Raw genomic sequence first — 8,526 nt, 5'->3', positions numbered from 1 at the left:
ATTTTCTGTTTACTTTTATGGAATGGATTTTCTTCTTTTCCATAGTTTATTTTGCCTTTGTTAGGTATAGATTACAGTACTTTTATTTTATCAATTTGTTGACTTTGGCATACAGTACTGTTTAATAATTATATTTTGTATCTATTTTATTTAATTTCTGCATTTAACTTTTGCTTTTTATGATGTACCTTTATGTTTAATTTGTTAATTGTAAATAAGGTATCTCACGGCCATAATGAAAAACAGCATTGTATTTGTTGATTTGTGCTTCGTATTTGTGATTTGTGTGAATAAATATAGTTTTTACTACTACTACTATTACTACTTTAAAATAAATTTATAAAAATATAAACATTTTAAAGCTTGTTAAAACTGGCAGTCAAAATTGTTTATAAAAAAGAATTATAATGGGTTTTAAACAATCATTAAAACAGAGTCGTTGTTTACACTTGTTGTTTAACTGTTATTTATTTATTATTCATTCATGGTCTTACTCCTTCTTTGCCAAGCTCTTTTTAGGCAAGACTTTTAGAATTTCTATCGAATGTTATACTTATATCATTATTATTTCTATAGAATTTGTACATTTCGTGTTTTGGTATTTAAATCGCTAGAAAAAAACAAATTCCAAGCAAACTGACCATCCACTAGCTTTACATTCATCTACAAATGTCATTAATTACTGACCCGTACACAATAAGTGCTCTATATCCTCATTACCAGACTTACATAGTAGGCATGTCTCATTGGTATCCCTTATGTATTTGCTCACTATAGTGGTAAAATATTCGAGCATGTTTTAAATTTCAGAGAATAACCTCTTTTAAATCAAATTTATAAAGTGTCTAGTTGGTAAACGTGAGAAAGTAGTAGATGGTCCGATTGACCATCTTGGATTTGCCATCTCTGAGGGAAAAAAAAGGTAAGAAAATGCCCTCATTCTCCTTTGTTCAAAATATTAGGACAAGAAAATACTTTTTTTAAAATCTTGGCCAAAAATGTGTTCTTATAAAAAAAAAGTATATCTGGAAACCAAATTTCATATGAACCAAATTGTGCATGTTGACCAATAAATATATCTTGTATCTTATAAGTTTGTTATAAGTTTAAAATATGTCAATCCCTGGATATATTATCACATGGATATTATTCCGACATGCCATAGTGCATTTAGATAGCAACACTGAAGTTTAAGGTAATGGTTAGGGTTAAGCCAGCTCCACTGGCTGGGGCTCCACTGGCATCCACGATGGGAACTGAAACGGGGACACAGTCGCTACCACCAGTTCAGCCGACTGAACCCATCACACATGTCTGCCTTAATACCGGTAGTACTTTGAATATAATCATCCAGATGATGCCTGTATATATTTACGATCTATTTAGAGTTAAATTTTGATTATTGCTTGATCTGGGCCATTTACATCGTATGAGTCAATACTGTATACGATCGTTTGAAATTTCGGTACATAGTTTATTTCATGAACAAATACGTTAAGGAAACGTTCACAATTACGAGGAGGTACAGGTAAGAGTAGCACTCAATAAAATAGTAAAAAATCGTGCAATCCGATGTTTTTACACCAGTCTCCTTCGCTTTGACGGTGATCGCTTATTTACCAAGAATAAGATGAGCGCACATTGACATGGTTTTAGTGTACGACGTCACACTTTAACAGTCTAGGTCATGCTGATTGGTTGATACAGTACATGTAAAATGAATGATAACATGTTTTGCGTACTGCCTGACTGAAAAGAATGGGCTATACAAGTTGTAAATAATTGGGATTTGGAGGGAAAGCACCTTCCTGCCGCTTACAAAATCTAGTCGCGCTATCAAATGACCTTGTCGCACTGAGCGCGACAAAGTTGAATTCCTTGTCGCACCTTAAAAAATCAGGTCGCAAATGCGACCAAATAACCCTTAATTTAAGCCCTGGTGTGTATACAATATCTAAATTATTATTATTATTATTTATTATCAACCATCTTCAAATGCAATGACAAACAGATGTTCATTCACTATAAGAACAAACAAATTCGAATAAATAAACTAAAGAAGCGATTTAAAAAGTACCATCGATTTCTGTAAGAAAATAGGCATACTATAGATAAATCATAATATTTGATATAATAAATAAACAAACTAACTAAATATTATTAAGTCTTGATTTATATAGGCTATATATAAATTATGAAAGAAAATATACATTAATTTGATAATTAACAGTATTAATATCGAACTCTGATGCCCATAATTGTCCAACATACATTTTGCATACTGCACGCTTGGCGCTCCATACAAATTGCTGAGTATCGACTCGCGGCCGCTTCCCCTCGCGGCCGCTCCAACCTATGCAAGCCAAAATGGTTTTGGAAATTTTCGATTTTGTCAGTAGACGATCGGGCCCAATATTCAGTTTTCCCTAAAGACGATCGAGCCCACGAGATGATCAGGCCCAGGACGACGTTTTTGGACGATCGCCGGGCCCACTTTTGAAAAGTGGGCCCGATCGTTCAAAAACGGGCCCGATGTCTGTGACCGATCGTCTGTCACCCCTAACTAGGCCTAGGACTAGGCCGGCCTAGGTAGGCTAGCTTAGCCTGGACCTAGCCTTTCCCGGATCTCTAAAGAGTCTACCCAGCCTAGGGCAGGCTAGTCTAGGCCTATCCTCCTACATCTACCTTCTGCATTAGGCCGCTTAAGGCCAACTCAGACAGCGTCGGCCGACGCAGCCTGACCCGTCTTAAGCCTTCGTGAGAAATATTAAAGTTGGCCTTTTTAGCTGGCAACTAGATAGGAATGGGATTTTAATTTGGATCATTATATATTCTATAACAATTTCTCACCTGCAATAAGTGCCAACTTCAAACCAATCAAGCACAAACTACGGAGCAGCCTTTGTAACGCTCTCCCGATGCGTAGCCTACTTTTGTTCACGTTTTCGCCGAGCGCGTCGATGAACTTGCATGCTCTGGAAATGTTTGGGTTCCTGTTAGTCGTAGAGGGCAGTAGACCAAATTTTGTCTTTTTTTTTTTGTAATGCTTTCTTTTTTTTTTATACAAGGTACTCCTTTTTCAGACCTCTTATTTCTTGTTTTTCATCATTTCATGTTCATACTCATATATTTATTTATTTATTTATTTATTTATTATTATTACAGTATTATTATTATTATTATTATTATCATTATTCTATTATTATTATTTATTACTTTTTATTATTAAATATTTATAATTTTTATTATTATTAATAATAATATTATTAACATTATTAACATTATAATACTATTATCATTATTATTGTTATTATTATTATCATTATTATTGTTGTTGTTATTATTATTGTTGTTATTATTATTATTATTATTATTATTATTATTATTATTATTATTATTATTATTATTATTATTATTATTATTATTATTATTATTATTATTATTATTGTTAATTTGAGTAAAGACGAAATCGATTGACCCAGGGAATATATTATTAACGAATCAATTAACATAAAAAAAAAAAAAAAAACATTAAAGCAGATATTCCAATTAAATCCTGATGGTAGTAACTTTGGTATGATAATAAAAACTGAATATAATATTATTACATCTTCTAAATATTATTGCGATTTATTAGTGTAATTATCTATTAAAACAAATTATTTAATTTCATTAAACAATAGATAATTACGGTAATAAATATATAGTAATAATATTTAGAAGATATAAATCAAATTCAACTTTTATTTCGGAATCAGATATCCATATCAATACAATAATAAAAGACAAAAAAATATCAGATACAAAGACTATGCATTCAGGTGTAGGGACGTCACTTCCCAAGAGACGTTATCAATATTATATAATAATACTACATTCATTTTTTTTTTATCATACTAAAGTTTACTACCATCGGGATTCAACTGGAATATCAAACAGGTATTATAATGTAAGTGAGAATGGTATAAGTGCATTATATAGGCCTATATAATAATATTTGACGTGGTAATTCCGTTGTTTAAATTTAATTAATGTGGGAATTGAAAGTCAGCGTTTCATCGAGAGAAACATTCCTAGGAATTTAACTTCCGTTGAACGTTCAATTTTATTTTTGACAATGGTTGAAAATATAATTATTTGATAACTTCAGCTGTCTTGTTCCTAAGCCTAAATATCATATTTGGATTTATTTACATTTAATGTGTAACTTTGTGCTGAAACAGGTTGAGGGAATAGATAGTTCTTGGTTCATAGTTAGGAAGTCTTGGTTGATGTAGGCCTCCTTTTGACTGTAAAACCATGTTCGTATCGTCAGCATATATAATTAATTCAATATTTTTACAAGCATAGCTAATGCCATGGACGTATGCATAATAGGTTTACTTTATCAGAGGTCGAGAAAATTTAAAAACCGGGGGTACACGAATAGACACAGGAATTATTTCATACGGTAGTTAATGCAATTCATGAATTCAATGATAGCTTTGTCAGATAATTTAGTAGATAAGTACATTAATTATCGTATTGCGTCCTTTTGTTGTTTTTTGATGTTTTTAAATACTTATTAGGCCTTTTATTATTTTATATGTCTTCCATTGTATTCAGCAAGCAAAAAAGAAGTTTATCTATCACATGTTTGGTTTATGATAATAAAACAATTTTGAACTTGAATATTGATCCTTGTGGAATTCCATTCCCAATTATTTCCATGAAGTCAAGTCTTCAACATTATGTAATGATCCTTGAGGTAGTTGATAACCATGCCAGAGGAATTCTACAATAAAAGCTGCACAGTAGCAGCCCTTATATCTAACAAAATTGCATCAAACGATTTGGACAGATCAATAAATATACCTAATGTAAAGCTAGCTCATTATTTTCAATAGCGGTTGAAACTTCTTCAATGGACTGAAGGAAGGCAAGACTGGTTGAGTGGTTTTTCTAAACCCAAACTGATTTTTACTTAAGATATTAAATTTTGAGAGGAAAGAAAATGTATTTGTCATACACAATACGATCAAAGATTTTGAAAAGGCATGGAAAGATTGAAATTGGTCGGTACCGGTAATTGTTGAAGTTTCGTATCTCCAATTGGAATTACCTTTAAAATATCCGGAACACAGCCTGCCTATAGAAAAACATTAATAATATGTGTTTAGGGGATTCAGAGTGACTCGACAGGCAGTTCTGATAAGCTGGCTGCTTCTTATCATTATATCACGACCGGGTGAGTGTGTTCTTTAGATTATTAATCTTATTACCACCTTATGCAAGTTTGAAGAACATTGAAGAAACTTTTTCATTTACGATAAGAAAATTAATGTTGAGATTGGGTTGATTATCATTTCATTTATTAAGGTTTTTAATGCTAATAAAAATAAGGATTTAAAAGCGTCAGCATCATCTGTTTCGTTCGGGTCAACAGCACTCGACTTTCTTTGTACATCGTCATCTTCAAGTAGTCATTCTTCCTACCGGTCCTGGTTGGTCTAATAAAAATAGGTCCTAAAAATAAGGTGCGGTTATTAAGATTAAGCACAGAGAAGAAAATATTTGACCATGAAGACGCGAAATAGGTTACAATCATAGTTTATCTCTAATTGCCGATCGGTCTTTAATTGCCATTTTGGAAAGTTCTAGCTAGTTTATGAGACTCCAGAAAGATAGGGAATGTATTCATCTACCAAAATATGAGTTGGTGGTTTTAGATGCCAGTGAGTCAACAGACATTTCCGACGTGTCAATCAATTTTCATACTTTTTATTCATAATTAGTATACACTCACATAATCACATGTTTAGGCCTAGGCTAGACCTCGGCTATGCCTATTACTTTATTATTTAAATTTAAAATTTTAATAGATAAGATTAATTCAATATGGACATTGTAATTCATACTTAAACAGTGCATTAAATTTAAATATAATATATATATGTATATATTATATATATATATATATTTGATTTGATTTATTCGATATCAACAGAAAAACATTACTAAATCGGAACAACAATAAACAGAGAATTAACAAAAAAGAAAAAACAAGCACGTCATCATTGTTGATATCTAGGATAACCCTCTAAATCCCAACACAGCATTATATATAATAACGTTAACGAATAAATAACGATAATCAAAACGACATAGTATCAACTACTACAATAACATTAATATTTTTCAATTTTGTAATCAATTTTATATAGCCGGAGTTAATATTGACCTAGGCTACTATGGCTAACGACAGGTACGCTTTCTCCAATATAAAGGCCTTTTCTATGAATGGATTGTCCTGCACGCAACACGAACTCCTGTAGACCAAACCAGTACCGTTACGATTTTAATCGTGCGGGAAATATCCTCAAGATATTGTAGGCCTACGACGCTGAGCCATTCTCGCGAGGAAGGAGGCAGTGTCATAACTGTGCTATGAGCTCTCATAGGTGAGGTTTAAATACACAACATTATTCAAAAGTAGGCCTACGATAAAAGTAGACCTAATCTAAAATGGAAGTGGGCAACCCGTGTACATGACCTTTTATCCAAACTATATACAAAAATTATCTCGGCGTTTGTGTAATAAAACGGACACTCTTAGAATAATTCTATATTAGAAACTCGTTCCAACAGGCCTGAATGTTTCCTTTACATATATTAAAGTCTAGTAAAACGTATGATGTTTTCCTATAACAATAGGGAGTTTTCGATGCACGACGTTAACCTTAACTTTAACGGATGACGTCATAATTTATTCATCTTGCGTTGCGGAGTACGTAATTTCAGGATTTTACGTGCTCGACGTATGTTAGTTACGGGTTTTCGCATGCGTATTTCGATTTGTTTACAAAAGGAGCGGAGGTATCGCGCTGCATGCTGGGTACTAACGTTAACGTTAAGGTTAACGTCGTGCATCGAAAACTCCCTAATAAATTATACTGTATGCCGAGAATTATATATCAAATTACGTTTACATTTTTAATGATAAATATGCCTAATTTGTTTCATAGATTTTGATGCTCTCTAGTGGTCCTCAATTATATCGAATTTATCATACAAAGGTACATTTATACCAACTTTAGGCCCCAATACAGTTTATTATTAAGTGTTTTTAGATACCATTCATTAAGATTATAATTGTATAATGATACGCCTAATCTAGATGAATGATATCCTTATTAGGCCTACTGGCGTGAAAATATACACCGTCCAAATGATTTTAAAAAGAATTAGGGTTTTCGATGCGCGAAGTTAACCTTAACTTTAACGTTAGTACCCAGCATGCAGCGCCATATGATAGCTCCGCCCCTTTTGTAAACAAATCGAAATACGCATGCGCAAACCGTGACTAACGAATGTCGAGCACGTAAAATCCTGAAATTAACACTCCGCAACGCAAGATGAATAAAATATGACGTCATCCGTTAAAATTAAAGTTAACGTCGTGCATTGAAAACTCCCTATTTTTGAATTAGGCGCCTCTCGTACCACCCGGCTTCAATGATTCATATACAGTACCTTACACATATGTACATGTACATTGATAAATAAATGTGTTTACGTATATATTTTAATTAATCCTATATAATATGATATGCCCATACCGAATTTGCCATAATACTATTTATACTATGCACACCTTTTCTAATATTGACGTAATTATATATTAAAGATTATTGTTTCCTGTTTTCTAGCATTATTTAATGAATTAACGTTCTATTCAATATTCCTGGAATTTCAATTGAAGTTCTTTATTTTAATGTACCTATAAAGGTAAAATTAATCATGGGTGGGGAGAGGCAAACGTAGGTGAACTTCCTTACCCCAAGGACTCTAAAGCGAATTTCACAGCAAAGGTTCGAGCCTCTAACCACAAGGAAGTTAAGATACCAAAACGCAACGGCAGCGCTAAAGCGCTCAATAGGTGCATTCATAGGTGCATTCACAACGAATCCGAATTTTCGAATCGGAAAACCGACCGGTAGGTGAGTCGAATGGCCGAGCGGTTAACAGGGGTGTTACATTAATATCGGCGCTGTTTCAAACGGCACGCTCGCCTATGGTTCTGGTGGTAGTCTTCTCGGATAAGGACCCAGTGTATACAATGGCTCGTGTGCACTATAAAGAACCCAGTACATCCTTTGAAACGAGTAGGGCGATACCACGGTGTACTGGAACAGATAGCCACTGTAGTGGACGACGAGAGTTACTGGTACCGGGTTACCGGGTAGCACAGACACAAAGGGACCCTCAAGGGCGAAGAAAGTCATTGTTCGAGTCCCTAGTCCACATATCAAGGGCCCTGAGCATCTTATATTAGATGGATATGCGCGCTATATAAAACTACACTATTATTATTATTATTATTATTATTATTATTATTATTATTATTATTATTATTATTATTATTATTATATATGTATATAATTATTATTATATATTATTATTATTTTATATATATATCGTATCAAATATATTTCTACCGAGACAGAATATATATAAAAATATATATATATATATATATATATATAT

General features: G+C 32.8%; 1 long non-coding RNA gene across 1 annotated transcript in view; it reads right to left on the bottom strand.

The window, feature by feature from the left end:
• The window catches only part of LOC117101704, an 8,386-nt gene extending 5,415 nt beyond the window's left edge, over positions 1-2,971 (bottom strand). Inside the window, exon 1 of the long non-coding RNA XR_004444306.1 lies at positions 2,851-2,971. This is a non-coding gene — a long non-coding RNA (uncharacterized LOC117101704). The remainder of the gene's footprint in view (positions 1-2,850) is intronic.
• Between the last annotated feature and the right edge of the window lie 5,555 nt (positions 2,972-8,526).

This window comes from Anneissia japonica, unplaced genomic scaffold, assembly GCF_011630105.1.
Source record: "Anneissia japonica isolate Jap-2015-1 unplaced genomic scaffold, ASM1163010v1 scaffold180_len884964_cov147, whole genome shotgun sequence".
In the NCBI taxonomy this organism is placed as follows: Eukaryota; Metazoa; Echinodermata; class Crinoidea; order Comatulida; family Comatulidae; genus Anneissia; species Anneissia japonica.
The sequence above is the reverse complement of the archived record's forward strand: the minus strand, read 5'-3'. Positions and strand labels throughout refer to the sequence as shown.